Genomic DNA, 18,241 nt, shown 5'->3' with positions numbered 1-18,241 from the left:
TAATGGGTGGCTGAGTGGAAAAGACATTGAGCAGACCCCAAAGAATTATTCTACGTAGGTTTATTTCTCACATTGACTATCTGCTCATTAGTGGACATGTATTTCAGTAGTGCTGTCCTGCTTTTCTTCGGAGCTGCCTCAATTTACAAAGTATGGAAAATAGGAATCTTGTATTATGTTCTTGAACCAAGTCCTGCACAGGGCAGAGGGAGGGAAGCTAGGCATGTATGGTCAAAATGTGATGCCTAATGAAGACATGGGGAATTGTAGATGACATTGGAACTGAGGCTGTATTGTGAACCATGGTGTGTGTGGTGTGGGGGTTGTGTCACTCAAGAATCAGTGAGAGTATTTATGCTGGGGCAGAATTAGACTTTCTTTATTAGACTTCTATATTTCTATCACTACTGTGAAGATGATATACATGGTATTGCTCACCATACTGCATTGAAATAGATTTTAGTTATGTTGAAGTCTGTTGTAGGTCCACAGGAATTATTTTCATCTTTATAAAGGGAAAAAAATTAAAACCATAAGAAACTGTTTTAAATATAAAGAACAACACAACACAAGCTACAGCATCAAAGAAAGGAGTAAGACATCACCTGAATCTTCCAGTTGTCCACTGGAAGGAAAAGGTCATAACATCTACTTATTTAGTGAAGGTCTACACCATATCTAAATGAAGAAACACCCTTTAGATCCACTGCCCTACAATAACATTACAAAAAGGAAATGTGTATTCTGGCTTACAATATGAAATACATAAATCCACTTATCATAAGATTATGCAATATCACTGACTGAATGTGCATGGCAATACTCCTAGTTTGGACCTGCTTACCACCTCTGTGCAATGAGATTGGATATGATCTGTGGTGGCTATCCAGTTTAATAAGAGTGATAATATCCAATAAGAAACAGCAATAAATTAATTTCTTAAACCTGTCTTTTTGAATAAATCCTAGAAGCAGAAGTTCCCCTAAAATCCTGAAAATTCTTTCCAGGAACACTAAGCACAAGAAATTTTTCGGTAGTAGTCAGCATTGTCTTCCCATTGGCTTTACCAATGGGAAGTCATACTTGACCACTTTGACAAACTTCTATGATAAAGTGACTGTGCTTGTGGATACAGAAAAGCACTGGACTACTAAAGTAGCTTCTGACACTGTCACTCATAAGATCCTCATAGACAACCTGCTGATGTATAGGCTAGCTAAGCCAAGAGGGAGGTGTGTTGAAAACTGATTGAATGTCTGGTCCCAGAGACTGGTGATCAATGTCTAGATGAAGGTCAATAACCAATGCTGTACCAGGATTCAATACTGGTTCATTCCTGTTTAATATCTTCAGTAATGATCTGGATGATGGAATAAAGTATATCCTGAGGAAATGTATGGATGACACGAACTGGAAAGGAGTGGCTGATGCCCCAGATGTTTGTGCTTCCAACTAGAGGTACATTGGCAGGGGGAGAAATGGGCTGGTAGAAACATAATGTGGTTCAGTGAGGAGAAGTGCTAAGTCCTGCACCAAGAGAGGGAAAAAACCAGTCACCAGGGTATGCTGGTGGGCCACCCAGTGGGAAAGCAGAAAATGACATGGAATTCCTGGTAGACACCAAGGTGAGCAAGCAAAGTGTCTTTGCTGCATAGAAGACCAATGGCTGGGCTGCATTAGGCAGACTATTGTCAGCAGATTGAGGAAGGTGATCTTTTCTTCCTACTCAAAATTGGAGAGGCCACATCTGGAGTACTGTGCCCTGTCCTGATCTCCTCAGTACAAGAAAGACATGGAGCTGTTGGAAAGAGTCACAGAAAGGATGAAAAGATGATTAAAGGGGTAGAGAACCACCTACAGGAGGGAGGGGAGAGAGATAAGGACTGTTCAGCTTCAGGGAGATCTTACAATTGTGTATAAGTACTCAAAGAAAAAGTGCAAAGGAGCCAGGCTCTTTTGAGTGGTGTGCTATAATCAGACAAGAGGCACCAGGCATAAGCTGAAACAAAGAGGTTCCCTCTGAACATCAGGAGACACTTTCTAACTTCCAGGCTGGACAAGTACTGGAACAGGTATCTCAGAGAAGCTGTGGAGTCTCCAGCCCTAAAGATATTAAAAAATCATTTGAACTCAATCTGAGTAATATTCTATAGGGAAAGGACTCTGCCAAAGCAGGGAGGTTGAATCAGATAACCTCTGGTGGTCCATTCCAACCCACTCATTCTTTGATTCTGTGTAACCCGGATATTTTAAGCTCTCTTTTTATGCCATGTAGTCCAGCTCCTCAATTATCCCGGAGGCTCTTCTCTGGATTCACTCCACTGTGACAGTGCCCTTGTGTTGGGGTGCCTAAATATGGACAGATGACAGCACTTAGAAGAAGCAATAAATCAAGGTGAAGAATCACTTCTCTCAACATACACAGTTGTTCTTGCCAACAAAGATTGAGTGCGCTTGCCAAAGGTATCTTCCTTGGAAATTTGATTGCTTATTCCTTCATTCTCTGTGAACACAAAAAATCATGGCCAAAGAAATTTTACATTAGCATATAGAAATTAAAGTTCCCAAATATCAAGGCCCAAATTATTCTTATGTAATATATAAAAGATATTTAGAATGGTAAATTTTCAAATATAACATGAAAATTGTATTGCATGCGGAAAAAGGACGTCTGAACATCTGGTTTTGTCAAGGTATTTTTAAGCCACCTGTGTGGAATTATTTTATTTATGTCTCCATAAATGTAAATAAACGTGAGCCCAAATGACAGGAACTAAATAGGCCAGTTTTTCAAGGTATGATTTCCAGTTTTCAGAAGCCTGGCTTTCCTGATACCATTTCACTAAAACGTGAAAGAGAGGAGGTCATTGCTGGCATTACTGAAGAAACAGTGGGAATGGAGAGAACCTATCTGCCCCTCTCTTGATAATATTTACCACTCCACTACAGAGCCTGTAAAAGTGTTACCCCCTCAGCACTGTCCTTTTCCTTCACATGACCCTGAAAGCAGAAAATGAACACACATGCAGCCTAAGCTGCTGAGGATTTGTCCCCTTCAGCATTCATGAAAGGATTTTGTTTTGCAGGGTGCTCCACCCCCCTTTATCCTTATTTGGGCACACAGGAAAAACCTCAGGAGAAGAAGACTTCACAGACCTGACCACCCTACACCCACACGGTCTGGTTAAACCAGATACATGTAGCAGTCCAACACCAGAGAAAGCCAGGACCAGGAGAAAAAATGCTGCAGACCAAGTATACCTGTGTTGTACCAAAAACATCATAGTTAAATTTGCTCTAGCAACCACAAATAAGCATTTAAGTAGTCCCTTAATGCTGACAGGCAGCAGATGTTATCCTTTAAATAAGTACTTTCTCTTAACAGCAAGATTTCCTCTGAAAGAAGATTTGAGATAACATCAGAGACCATTCAAATTGTTTTCAGTATGTTGCTGCAGCATATCACCAGAAGTACTTTAAAAACATTTGTGCAGCCACAGAGAAGTAGCAGTTTAGCATATGCTACTATCCAACCTAAGCAATTAAATTGCCAAGCAGTCATGCCCATCCAAATTTACAATTCATCTATCATTAAAAAGATACAATCATCCAAAAGCCATTTAATGGTGTTATTCCTTCTTTGATTTGTGAACTTGCATTATGCCTTATGAGATATTCATAGCCAATAAGGTCTGATGTCTGTGAATGAGGATTTCATTCACAGACATCAGATCACAGCATCATTTTTCATAAAATTATTTTCTGACATGTCTTCCTCAAGCACATGGATAGCCCGATTCTGGCACTGAAATCTCTTCCTTCTGCTGTTTTTCTAACAAATGGAATCAAATAGGCAAGGATAGATTTGTGTGATTTTGTGAAAAATCTTACAACATAAATCTTTTTATGTCTTATGGAGTATATAAGATAAGCAATAGTTTACAGGTCCAACCTTTATCAAGACAGGTCAAGACATTTGTGAACCTCATTTAATAGTGACAAATCAAGTTGCACTTTTCAAAGCATCTGTATATAAACAGTAACATAGATGAAAAAAATTCATCACAGTGGTGCCCAATTCAATGAAAGTACTAAGAAAGGCACTAAATATCTGGTACATATTGAATAATTCAACTGTCTCCACTTATTAGGTCTGACAAATTTATTTATTTTTTGTGGATCCATGGTAGATATGCCCTCATCTGATTCTTATAATCCTGCTTAAGTCTCTTGAGTTTGTGAAATATCATTTAGGTCAATTAGATGAAGTGGAATCAAAAGAATGTTCAGTGGCTAAGACAAGATACATGGAATAAATGTAGTCATAGATTGCAAAAAAAAAACAAACAAAAAGACAAAATAGACAAATAGACTATTTCATTCTAGACATTAAATCCTTGCTGCTCACCTGGATCCTCAATTTTGGTCCTTAACTCAGAAACTGATTAGGGGAATATGATAATTCAGGAAATTAAGCAACACATGCAGACTAGATTCACAGCAGGCATTTTTTCCAATACAGCAACTGGCACAGCTGGTTTCCAAGTGCAAGTAGTGGCACAGCACTAGGTCCTCCACTTCAAAATCACTCCCCAGTATATCAGGCATTTCATGCACTCCAGTCATGAAAAGAAAAAACAACCAACAAAAAGCAGAATTCTTGCCCACAATGTACTTTTTTCAGCTGTCTGTTCAGGCAAATGAGAAATTGCTGAAAAAGACATGTCTTAAGAATAATGTTTTTTACAAGTTTTTCAAAAGATGAAGGCACAGTGTATTTTGACCAAGGTGACCTATAATTTGGACCTTGAACACTTTGAAGTTGTTCAAAGAGTACAACACGAGTTATAAAACCTGTGAGGATAAACAGACAGGTAAATATAGAAAAGTGGATGTATGGGTTTTTATACCAAGTTTGGCTTCTCTCTAATGTCATGAATGATGCCAGTATAGTTCAAAAGGCTAGGCTCTTTGTATAAGTAAAAGAAGTGTGTCTTCTCCCAATGACATGGCACTTTTCAAATGTTTTATATTCCAACACTTATACAGCATCCCAACCAGTGCCAGAAGATGGAGATGTTATGAATAATTCTATACATAAATGTTTAAATAAACTTTGCAGCTGTGCACAGATGAGGACTATGACAAGATTTACTCCTGCAGATATATAACATACCAGAAAACCTCCCACAGAATCAATTGCACCAATTTTTTGCATCATTTTTCCAAGGGTATCAGAATATCCAATAACCTTAAGGGAAGCTGCAGTTAGATGGAAAGTCCAATGTCTTCTAAAAGAAAATATTAACTTTTGCACATTGCATTCATTTTCTCCAAAAGGATGATCCTGATTCTTCAGAGAGGAAATTTGAACAGTGAGTAATTCATTGTTAGATTTCCTCTCTCTCTACACATTTAGATTTCATCATGTTTGAAGAATAGCATAGTTATACTGCGTCTGGAATATCAGCATATCCCTATAAAATTTAGAAAAGCACAAAATCTATTGTTGCCTTCATTTGCCTTGACTTTGGCAATGAATTAGAAAAATTTATGAATGATGTATCATTATGAATGATTCTTTGGACCTCATTTACTTCAGAATTTCCATTTCTTATTGAATTGTGATATTTTGTTTAGAAATCCTTGCTGTTCTAAGGCTATAATTCAGAACACAGCATTTCTTTTCCTATAAAATATTTGTTAGGTGCTTAGGACAAACCAAAGTGTTACTTGCCATTAAGTGTAATAATAATTATGCATAGTACTAAATAAGCACCCAGAGCTTAACTTTTTCTGTGGCTGTTGTATATGAATGAAAACTAGTATAACAGCAATCAAAAATACAGCATTTGCTTTTCTATAAATGTGGTGTATGCTTTGAAGAATGTCTGTAGAGGGTATGGGCATTCAGTACTTCCAGTGTGTGCTGAGCTGAGCTGTATGAATTGAGCTGAACGTTGTTTAGATGTTCCCATGAAAAATCAAAGTCAGTTTAAGTACAGGTCTCTAGTTCTGACGAAGGTCCTTGCTCTCTAGGGACATGGGGAAGGTAGTGCCCACAGAGCCAGAGCAAAGCCATGTCTCTGAAAAAGGGTGGTAGGCTGGAGTTTGCCTCCCAAAAACAGAGGTGAGAGACAAGTCTCACTACAGGCACTGTGCCATCATCTTTATTCTTCATACACCATAGGAACAAAAACAGATGGAGAAATATGCAGACCTGGGGAGCCATGTGATGTCATGTGCCTAACTGCTTAGTTCATTGCAACTATAGGAAGACTTAGAAAAGTGTAGACTACATGGGAAAATTTAAAATTAAAATACAGAAGCATCTTATGAAATTAAATATACACAGGGTTTTGCAAGACGAATAAGAGAGTTTTTTGAGTAGTCAGTTTGGTGAGACAAACCAATAGACGAGATAACTCTTCAGTTCTGTCTTTCCTGACATCCTGGAGAGGTGAGTGGAGTATTACAATCTCTGGAAAACAGGCAACAGACATCCCTCAAATTTTCCTTCATCATAGCGCACATGCTTCTTCTCCTGACCAAAGCTTCAACTAAACACAATAGGAAGGTTATTATTAAATGTGGTATTTGTACTTCCTAGCTACTCTCCATGTTTCAGCATCTGGACCTAATGAAAAACAGTTTATTATCTGTAGTTTAAGATAAGACTTAGTCTTTTTTTTTAATATTACTGCATAAAAATATATAGACATTGGGCAAAAGTGAAGATTTTCAGCATTGGGATCTTACATAAGTTAGTTGCTTGTGGCAGATTGAGGTTGCAAACTTGATGTCACTTAATGAATGGCAGTTTTTGGGAGTTTTCAGTGAGAAGAGGATAAGACTCTTACATTTTTTTTTGTAGTTGTTTAACAAGATTGAAGACTTAAAAACATTTTAAAGTTTTGCTTTTTATATTTATCAGCGTTCTACATAAACGTCCTTTAGAAAGTCTACTTATCAAGCTGAAGCAAGAATCATTCCTTCAAATTTTGTAAATTAGTTGAATTAATGTACTTGTCCTTTTTTTCCTTACACAGGTATATTCAGATTCTGGCTATGTGTTTAGGTGGTAAAAAATGTGATTTTCATTCTCTTCTTCTTTCCTTGCCTTTAGAAAGAAGACTGGGAAAAAAAAATCATAGGAAGCATGCCCTGATAATATACAAGGCTATAATAAATCCAGGTTATTTGCAATGTTACATTTTGCCATATAAAATCACCCACAAAAAGCTTATCACAGAACCAAGACTTCAGTCTTAGAACTCATTTTCATGTTTTTTCTAGTTTTCTCTATGTAAAGGGAGAAGCTTACCAAAAAGAGGTATGACCTCTAAAAAATACAGCGTGTGGATGACTGGCTCAAAAATCACAATACATTTCTGACTGAGAAATCAATAATGGCTTGTGAACAGACTTTTGATCTGGATGTGGGGTGATTTATGGAAGAAAGACCTTTCATCTGTGAAATGGAAAAATCCTCCTAATGAAAAGAGTGATTTCATTTTCACACCTTTGATAAAGAACGTCTTTGTACAACACAATAGTTTCAGCAAAGAATTTTTTAAAGGGTAAGAAATTTCATAAACTGTCTTTTGAATTATAAATGTCAAACTTTTTAAAAACCAATTACAGACCTCTGTTTTGTTGGGTTTTTTTTCCTTTTTTTTTACCAATGCTGGTTCACAAGAATATCCAAAAGTATTGTGATGATCTGCTATGACTTTGCTGAGTAATATATAGCAAAAGGAAATTGCTTTCACAAAGAAAGGGAAGAAAAAAAAAAAGATTTAGGGAAAAGCTCACTGTGCAACATACAGGAGAGAAAACAAGGAGTTGAAAGGGCTGGTAAAGGAAGAGAAAATGCCTACAAATATTGTTAGAGACAACATGATTATGTGAGCTGAAGAATAAAATGGAGCCAAGTGGAAGATGTCCTCAAAGATCAGCAGTGGTGACTACTGAAAGCACTTGGCAAAGAGGCAATAGTTTTCCCACCCCTCAGTTCCTAGACCAAATGACCCAGAGGTTTTGCTCCTGTGTTGGTCAGGGAAAGACTGACCAGAACCAGGTGACAGACTGGCCGCGCACACGGCATCGCACGTAGAGCGAGCTGGGAAGGAGCTAGCCCCCACTGTAGCCCATCTAACATAACCCTTAATCAGGTTTATCCTTCACAGTTAACTGAGTATTTACTGTCTGACCCAGTCTTCTACAGATGCAGACTTCTGACTTGTTTTATGACATCACGAATTGTACCGTTCAGATTAGTAAATGCACCCTTGGTCATGTTTGTGTCTGAGCTTTGCAGGTGCAAGGGAGAAAACAGAGACCCAGAAAGAAGAGAGAAATAAAGAATAGGAGCTGTTAAGTGAGAGGATATCAGCAGAAAAGTTTTCCAACTATGCTGAAAGATTCTCTTTATAAGGACAAGATATGTAAATGCACTACATTTCTTTTCTTTAAATAGATTTTCTGGTGAAATGTTTTAGAGACTCCTGGGTTTCAACATCATACTTGTATCATATCACACTTTACTATAATAGTACATTTGAAAAGGCACAAGGAGCTACATACTGAAGTGTGCTCTGCCCTTCAGTTAGACCTACAACAGGGTAGAAATTAGGATGATTTTCCTATATGTGCCTACAGAAGTAGGCAGCTGGCAAGGAAAATTTGTAGAGGAAAATTGCTTTATCTGTTTATCAGCTGTTAATATAAAGCATAAAGATAGCACAAAGCATAACTTTAATTTTAAAGTGAGGAGGAAAAAGGTATTTAAGGTTTCTATCAGGCAGCACCAGGGCAAGTGAAGCATAGTTTTACTCCATCTCACTTGACAGCCTTTGAAATCAGAAGCTGTGTATTTAGATAATGAGACATATCACCAATTGCAACCAAGCCTTTCTTGCGGCAACTTCGCACAGATATAATCGTGCCACAAAGGTATGCTCTAATTATGCTAATCATGATGCCTTGGCATTCACTCAGAGGAGTCACTCTCTATTCATCGGCTGCAAGAAAAGTGTCAGAACAGCATGCTGCTACTTGGCTACTTCCTTAATAGCCCACCAGCTTCTGTCAAGGGCTGAGTGTCCTGTTCCCAAAGCAGTTTGTCTAATAGGACTTCTACAATTATTTTGTCAGTGTGATGGCTGAACCGTGGTCTGCAAAGACCCTGGTGTTTTTCTTGTTGTGGGTGGTATTTGGCAGGCTCTAGAACACTAGAGGAAGATGCTGTAATTTTTATCTGATTTTAAAAGAGAAAAAAAAGAAAAAAAGAAAGGATAAAAATTTTAATTGGAAAAGGACTATAAAACCAGAAAACCTTATCATTCACTGCATATGAAAATCACTGAAATTTATTGTCTGCTGTACAGTTGTGAAAACTGTGCTTATAAATATTCATAAGGGTACTAAACTCTTTGTAGTGAAATATCATTTCACCCGTCATGAAACAATGAAGTTCCTTAAAAAATTTGAGTATGATTTTAAACAGAAAATTACATTTTTTGCAGAATTCTAAAGCAGAATATTCATAGGAGACAGGAGCACATTTTAAATCTTCCAGATAAAAAGAAATTTAAAAGGAAAAAAGGTAGTGGTTTTCCAATATCTAAGTATTGTTTTCCATCATGAGACATTTTAAAAGTCTGATTTACGTGCTGCAGCATACCTATGATGAGAATTAAAAGCTCTTTATAATATGCTTCAACTTGTAATATCTTTTTATAAAATCATATATTATTAAATCAATAATATTTATAGAATTCATAAATCTACCAGTATTTCAGCTTGTTGTCACATGAGAGAGCATTAATCTTCAATTTTTGTGGAACAGCTTAATAAGCCTATCTTAACACAAGGCTGATTGTAAACTAAAATCTTTTAGTGGATTGGGTATTCTTACAGGAGTCTGAAATAAAACTGAAGTAATGTTGTAGGGAAAGGAAAGCCTATGAGACAAATTCTATTTTCCTCCAATTTAGTGATTGTGTGAGACGAGAGAACACCTGGAGAATGGTGAGAAGGGAAAGAAAGTAGACTCTAAGCTACTCTGAGATTTGGCCACTTCATGAAGACATATTTTCATCTTTTCATCCTCCCCCATTTTCACAAATGGAAAAAATTTAGTCTGTCTCTTGAGGCTTCCTTTAGGAAAAGCAACTTGTGCCTGAAATTTGGAGATTTTGCCTATCTCTCTGCTGAAAAAATGGAAGCTTTTTGTGTATGGTGGTCCAAATATATTTCTGACGATTTCTATTTAGACTGAAGAATTCACAAATATTTTTGTAAAGTAGTAAAGGCCATATGAAAATTCAGCTGGATACAGAGGATTTGATGCACTTTTGGTTTTATTCAAGTTTTTTTTTTTAGGAGAGACAAAAGACTTCTAAACCAACCTTCAATACAACTTGCAGGAGGCAAAAAGTATATCAGTCCTCTTCATTCAGCTGAATTTTCATTTAACCTTTAAAAGATTACAAAAACACTTAAAAAAATGTGGCTATATTTAGCTTTAAAATGGAAATCTTCATTATTTAAAAAAAATAGATTTTTTTTTCCTTTTGTTTCTGCAGATAAGTCAACTGTCAAGATAAAGACTAAGAACACAGCAGAAAAATATGTTAATCCTCTACTTATTCATCTCTGCAAGAGATTTAAATAGAAATTTAATATGGATATTGCTAGATTCTGAACAGGAGCCAAACTAATTCTATAAAAGTGTTCACTCTACATATTAACTACCTTAAACATGCAGAGATTCAATCCTATTTACTTTGCTCTCAAAATCTGAGAGGATTCTGACAGTTTTTAGTAGGTTTTTGGGTGTTTTTTTCAAAAACATAAAACAGAATAAAACTGATCATGAATCATTTTGAGTAGTTGCTCTATTTAGTGAAATATAAGAGATATTTCTGTGAGAGTATTTTAGAGATTTCAATTTTCCATCATTGTTTAACCTCTTACTTGATTAGACATTTTCAGCGCAAGAAGTAACCCCTAGTCAAATAAAGCATTTTTAAATATTTCATAGTTTCTCTTAGTTTTAACTTAACCATGGAGCTTCTACAATGGCATATATGGTGATGCAGATAGTATGGTGTCAAATACAGAAAAAAATGTAATTATAGAAGCATAAATGACTGCATTAATGAGTCACAAATCATATTTTTAATTTAGGGAAAAATATGGTTGGACTCAAATTCTAATCAATGAATTTGATTTTTTTTCCATTTCATCTGGAGTTATAATATGTTGTGTTTAATATCACACCAAATTTTTAATATTGCCAAACATAAGCAGTTAGAGCATCATTACAGCAACCCCAATATTATCCTAATATTGGGATCACAATTTTGTCAGTCTGGTTGACCTGAAGAAAACAAAGAGCAGAAGTCTCGTGCTTTGTTATTATTGAACCTGTAATACTTTCTGCTAAGGGCTTAAGTCTATTATAGAATGAATAAATAAGTAAAATTCACATGTTTCCATAGAAGCATAGTGCTTTTAAATCAAAGTAAAAATCAAATCAAAAGTCAAATATAGTATAGTATTTAAAAAAAGAAAAAAGCACACCCCAACATATTTTGCCACATTTCACATTAAATTTATGAGGAATAGCCCTTTCTATTTTCAGTATGTCTGATGCATTCAGACTACTGAGAAAGAGATATCTTGTGTTCTTTAAGTCAGCCCAGTTGCATAAAAATATGGTCCTATTAATATGCTATTCAAGTATCTTTTCTCTTGTATTATTATGGATTTACTGTTATAATTAATTGCTAGTATGGAATTCACAAGGCCTAAGTAATGCTGAAGGACATATTGCTTTTAAGAGCAGAATTATTTCAGTGACTGTTTGTAGAAGACCAAAGTACATCACCACAATGAGATGTATTGTGTTCATTTAATTAAACACATGGGCTAACATAGGGTCAATGGAATGCAATGGTCTCATTACAAGCCACTCTTGAAGCACACTTACTTGGATGTACTGTATACCATGCTGTAGAATTCTTTTCTGCATTATTTTTCAAATCTGAGAGAAGTTGCAGTGAGATTGCCAATAAACTATTATATTTATGAATTTTGCCTCTTTTATCTGCACTTTCATTCAGCAGTGTTCTTATAAAGCTGTCTCCCATCTTCTCTGAGGAATGTGTAGAAAGAACAGAGAGTGTGTTCTTCATGTGTATGGAAAATGTAAGCGTGCATCACAAACCTGTTACATGCACATTGATATATAATTACAAGTGCTACAATAAATGTATAATGCATTAAATAGATAAAACCATTTTTCCAGTATAGCTTTAGGTTTTTTGACAACTCATAGATAACTTCAAAATAAAGGCTCATAAAACAAATATTCCATAATTTCATTTTTTTTAAATAGGTCTCCTCTCTTTTTCTACAAATATATCACATAGATCTGATGGTCAGGAGTATAAGTGAGCTAATTGAGGATGTCAGGATTGTAGGTGTCCTGGGCTGCAATCCTGAGCTTATGGGTCAGGTAAAGCCTAAAGTCAGGACCCTGAACTTTAGGGAAGCAGAATTCCAGGTCTTCAAGGAGATAGTCAGTGGGATTCCCTGGAACAGTGCTAGCAGATCTATAAGGAGATTTCTCACAGAGCTCACTCTCCATGCACAAGAAATTGGGGGAGAAGGGCAAGACAGCAGCATGGCTGAGGGACCTCTCCGTCAAAATAAAGGGGAATAGGCAAATACCTAGACAGCTAACCTAGGAATTCTATAACAAGGATGTTCAGTTTTGTAGGGATGGGCTGAGGAAGGCCAAAGGCAAAGCTGGACTTGAACCTTGCAAGATACAGAGAGAATAACAGGAAGGGCTTCTACAGGCATGTAAACCAGAAAAGAAAGGTCAGAGAAGGTGAATCCCCTCTGATAACACTGGCAAACTAGTAACAACAGATAAGTAGAAGGCTGAGAAACCCACCAAACATTTTATCCCAGTTTTCAATGACAACCTTTCTTCCCACACCTCTTAGGTGAATAGCTAGCAGGATGGTGACTGGGGAAGAAAACCCCCTCCCCCTGTAACTAAAAGTTGAGTTTACAGCCACTTGAGAAATCTGAACTTACATAAGCCTCTGGGAACTGGTGAAATGCATCCCAGAGTCCTGAGTGAATCACCTGATGTAGCTGCCAAGCCACTCTCCATGATATTTGAAAAGTTATGGCAGTCAGGTGAAGTTCCAGGTGACTGAAAAAGAGAGATGTTGTATTTTTTTTAAATGGTATAAATGGAACAGATCCTCTTAGAAGCTGGGCTAAGGCTTATGGACTATAAGCAGATGATTTGAGACATCCAGCACAGCTTCACCAGGGGAAGTCCTGCCTGACCAAGTCAGAGGCCTTCTGTGATCAAGCAGCTCCATCAGTGGACAAGGGAAGGATTACAGACATCATTTTTCTGGAGTCTGTAAAACTTCTGGCACTCCTCCCTGCAACATCCTTCTCCCTAGAATGGAGAGAGCTCTATTCAATGAGTGAACTATTAGATGGATAAGAAAGTGTTTGTTCAGACCCTTCCAGAGGATGGTGATCACAGGCTGAGTCCTGATGGCCATCAGTGGCAAGCAGGGGTCCCTCAGGGGTCACTATTTAATATCTTTAATAACATAGATGGTTGACACAGCTGAATGACAGGATATCCACAGGAACAAGGCCCACTTTCAACACAGGCTGGGCATGAACAGCCCCAGAGCAGCCCTGCCCAGAAGGACTTGGGGTGCTGTGGGTGAGAGGCTGCACAAGCCCTGCCATGGCACTCACAGCCCAGAGAGCCAAACGTGTCCTGGGCTGCATCCAGAGCCCCGTGGGCAGCAGGGCAGGGAGGGGATTCTGCCCCTCTGCTCTGCTCTGGTGAGACCCACCTGGAGCACTGCATCCAGAGATGGGCTTCCAGCACAGTAGGGACAGGGACCTCTGGAGATAGTCCAGAGGAGGAACACAAAGATGAACAGAGGGACGGAGCACCTTTCCTATGAGGAAAGGCTGGTAGAATTGGAATTGTTAAGCCTGAAAAAAGGGTTAGGGGTGACCTAATTGTGGCCTTCCAGTACCTGAAGGGAACATACAAGAAAGGTATATGGAAAACGACTTTATACAAGAGCATTTACTGTGAGGGTGGTGAGGCACTGGAACAGGTTGCCAAGAGAAAGCTGTGGATGCCCCATCCTTGGAAGTGCTCAAGACCAGGCAGGATGGAGCTCTGAGCAACCTGGTCTGGTGGAAGCCCACAGGAGGAGGGCTGGAATAAGATTACCTTCAAGGTCCCTTCCAATTCAAGCCATTCTATGATTCTATAATACATATGAGTGTTTCTGCCCCTGAGGCCATTCCTAATCAAATTACTGGCTAAAAAATTTGAAAAAAATTGCCATCATAATCTCCTAATACTCAGTGAGAGACCCAGAGAAAAACTCTAGGTATGTCACACAAAACTCTTTCTATCTAGATCCACATTAATGTATCTTTACATGAATAGCTGTGTACAGACTGAACATTTCACCTGAAGTGGTTGCCACTGTATTATTAAAACCAGAAGTTCACATGTATTTGTTTACTCTAACACTTCAAAGTGAAGTGTTTGGAGAAATTTGAAGGGATGCCCAAGGACAGCCGGATGCAGGAGCACACACACAAATCCCTTTGCCTCTTTATTTAAGAGCACTCTGTGAGTCCGTGTTGCCTTAACCCTTTTAATAGAAAACAAAGATAGAAGTTGGTGTATAGGATGTTTAAAAAAAATATGCTTCACTTTGATTCAAGTATGTTAAAAGAGCTATTTTCAGTGTATTAATTTTTCATTTTACTTAGCCTAGCATCTAGTAGCCACAGCTGGAGGGAAAAGGACACGGTTTTGTGCATAATTAACCAGAATTTTATTTACAACCCTTTAAAAGTTCTTCTTTTTATCTGGCCTATCAGTAAGACTAATTGTTGTGTTTCAAAAATCAGGATGCTTGCATATTATGAAGATGATATATGTAGTTTTCTTTCAAGGGAAAGAAATCAGTCTAGTTCTTGTTGGGTAAGTGTCCTCAAGTTTGTCTCAGTCTGAGTGTTTCTCTGTAGGCAGCTAGTATTCAAAGCCTCTAGAGACTGAAAAATAAGTCTTTCCCTCACACTCCCACTCCTCAATTATGGTTAAATATTATTCCTTATATTCCTTATAGTATTCATTGAGCTAATCCCCAACAGATTTCTGTAGAAGTCAACTGGTGATTGATGTGTAACCTACTGCAGGTTCAATTTAACCTCTTTCATCTCTAGGTTTCAAATTATCACCTAAAATAAAGGTCAGATACCTTTTGAAAAACACTGTGAACATTTAAGGGCGCAGAAGTATTTGATTTTTCTCCTCTTGAAAATGTAACACAACTTAAAAGACAAAAAGACTCCACTGCTCCAGGTGTCTTGTTAATTTGAAACTCCTATGTTTATGCTACAACGTGTCCTACATTTCAAGTTTCTGACAGTAACTCTGCCATTCTCAGCAACTCCAGCTCAGATCCTCCTTCCAATAACCTGGATGTGTAGATCAGAATATACACAATACACCGAATTCTTTGAAAATCAGTTTAAAAGATAATCTTTGAACCCAAAAGTTCAGGCAGAAGTTCTTTGGCCATGGCTAAATCTAGTTTATTACAACTCCTTTGAAAACAGTTTCTAGCATGCTCAGCTCTATGCTGATGCCTATGTCAGCAAGCATCTTTTACTTCTCATCCTCAGTTTGGATCTGTAAGTCCCAGACAAAAGGGGAAATTTCCAATCCCTCTTGACTTCTACACAAACTCATTTACAGGACTTCCCAACTGTATGGGGCCAAATTCCCCCTTTCTTTGAACAAAAAAATAATACTAGCTTCCTTAAACAAATGTAAATGCATTTTTTAATGGCAGATATTCAAATTTTTTCACTTACAAAATATAACATCTTTTTATTTATTTACTGACACCTTAAAACAAAGAATTTTTTTTTTTAATGATTACAGGATAAGGGGCAAGGGTCCAGAAGTCTTATAATGCTTTCAGGGTTCTGTCTGTTTCTAGAAGTTGCTTAACATGTCTACTCCAAGGGGATCTAAAATGGTGTTTCTTTTCTGAGGTTATCCATATCCATTTGGTTTCAAATACATCATTCCTCTTTCTTCCACAGTTGTGTTTGTGCCACGCAAAGGCTTCATAACACCTCCCAAATTTGTTTCCCATTGCCCTGTAGTGTGGAATTGACTCACACACACGCACACACATATACCTATAGTAAACCATTGTGGCTTACTTTGGGAGAGCTCTTTACAGCTTGGAAATTTTCAATGTGTTAGAAGAGTATTGATGGTATCTAGTATGTGCTTTGGAGAACATGAGACAGAGCAGATAGGGCTTGCAGCTATAGCATTAAAAAAGATGTAAAGCTACAAACTTCAGAAATATGTGTGAGTCATAGACTATTTAAAACACAACCTACTAAGTACACCCTGTATGCTTGTCACGTCAGTTGGTCTTACTTCATACCTGCTATCCCATGAAAAATGAGCTGACACATTTAAACAAAAGTCATGACAGAGCAGAGCCAAAGCAGCAGAGTAGGTGTGCTGCCTGCACACAGTCTCCTGCTTGGACAGATCTGAACATTTTCAGTGTCAGGCAATCTTAGATTTGCAACCAAAGTGTATCCTCCTAATAAATCTGCCTGAGTTTGTAAACAGCCCTTAACAAGGAAATAAACAGCAACTCTAAGCAATGCAGTTTCTTGACAATATATCCCTCACTAGGGACAGCTCACAATAATGTTTTTCCATTAGTTTTCCACTATTCAGGATTTTATGCAGACTAAGCAATTTGGAAAGGCCTGCCAATGACTGGCTCCAAATAAATGAAACACATACATCCACTTTAAGTCACAGGCTTGGTTGCCTGCCTTTCAAGCATTTCATTCCCACCTTCAACATGATAAGTTTTTTGTCCTCCTGTTTCCAAACTGCTAAAGTGGGTACATAAAATAATTGAATTTCATCATATTTGCACACATAAATATTCCTTTTTAGAAATATTTGAGCAAATTCCTCTTTTGTACTCATACATGACACTGCAATGAATGCATAATTTAGTACTTATTTTCAGAACAAATAGCCTGGAAAAAAATGCATGCACAATTGGTAGTAATTTGAGTGTGCAACCTGAGGTTGGAACTTATTAACATATTCATTCTGCCTAAGATCTGTGTGCAAACTCCAACCATGCTGTCTCTTAACAAAAATTGTACCAAGCAGCAGAAACAGCATGAACATTACATCAATGCATTGTACAACTGAGAATGAAAGAGAATGAAGGAAGATTATATAGTGAAGTGCAGATAATTATTTAAATTTACTATAAAACAAAGCCAAAAGTTTTTAAAAAATATTTTATGGAAACCGGATTGTATTACCATGATAAAAAGAAATTATTTCATAATTCTGCAAAACTTCTAGTGCATCTATCTGAAGTTTTCACAGCAGAAAAAACCCAGACACAGTAGAAAAAACCCTTAATTTATAAAATGATCTCCTGTAGTTTTATTTATTTATTTAATTAAATGAAGCTGTTGATTGGAGAACCACAGAACCTTTAGGCTTCCTGTCTCTAACAAAAATCTACATTTCCCACGCCCATAGCTCATGGTGCAAATTTGGGCACCCTTTAATATTAAAATTTGTGGTATTTATCCAAATACTCTATAATTCTGCATCCTAACTGTTGGTGAACTAAGAGCTAAATCATCATCCAGAAAGAAAAATCATAATTACTTTTTCTCTCTACAAGGAATCTGAACTGCAGAAATATAATAAGGACATCCTTATATAACATTGGCATACATGCACAGAATGAGAAAAGAAATCTGTCATAGTGAAGAGAATTCCTTAGACAGCCACTTGTCTTGTGTGAGGGCAATGGCATCATACAATTTTCTTAATTACTATCTATGAAATAAAAAGAGCATGGCAACAGAACATACATATGCAAAAAAAGGCTATAGTAACATTTACAAAATGCTCTCTATAAGCTGACACAAGTACATAGACAAAACCATAAAATCCTAAACAAATAACTGACAAATCAAAGAAACTGCTAAAATTATAAATTCACTATGAACCAAGGTTATGTATTTAATAGTACAGTTTTGCAGAGTATGTCTTTCAGCATTGATTACATAAGAG

The sequence above is a fragment of the Serinus canaria genome, chromosome Z, assembly GCF_022539315.1.
Source record: "Serinus canaria isolate serCan28SL12 chromosome Z, serCan2020, whole genome shotgun sequence".
In the NCBI taxonomy this organism is placed as follows: domain Eukaryota; kingdom Metazoa; phylum Chordata; class Aves; order Passeriformes; family Fringillidae; genus Serinus; species Serinus canaria.
Note: the sequence above shows the minus strand (reverse complement) of the source record.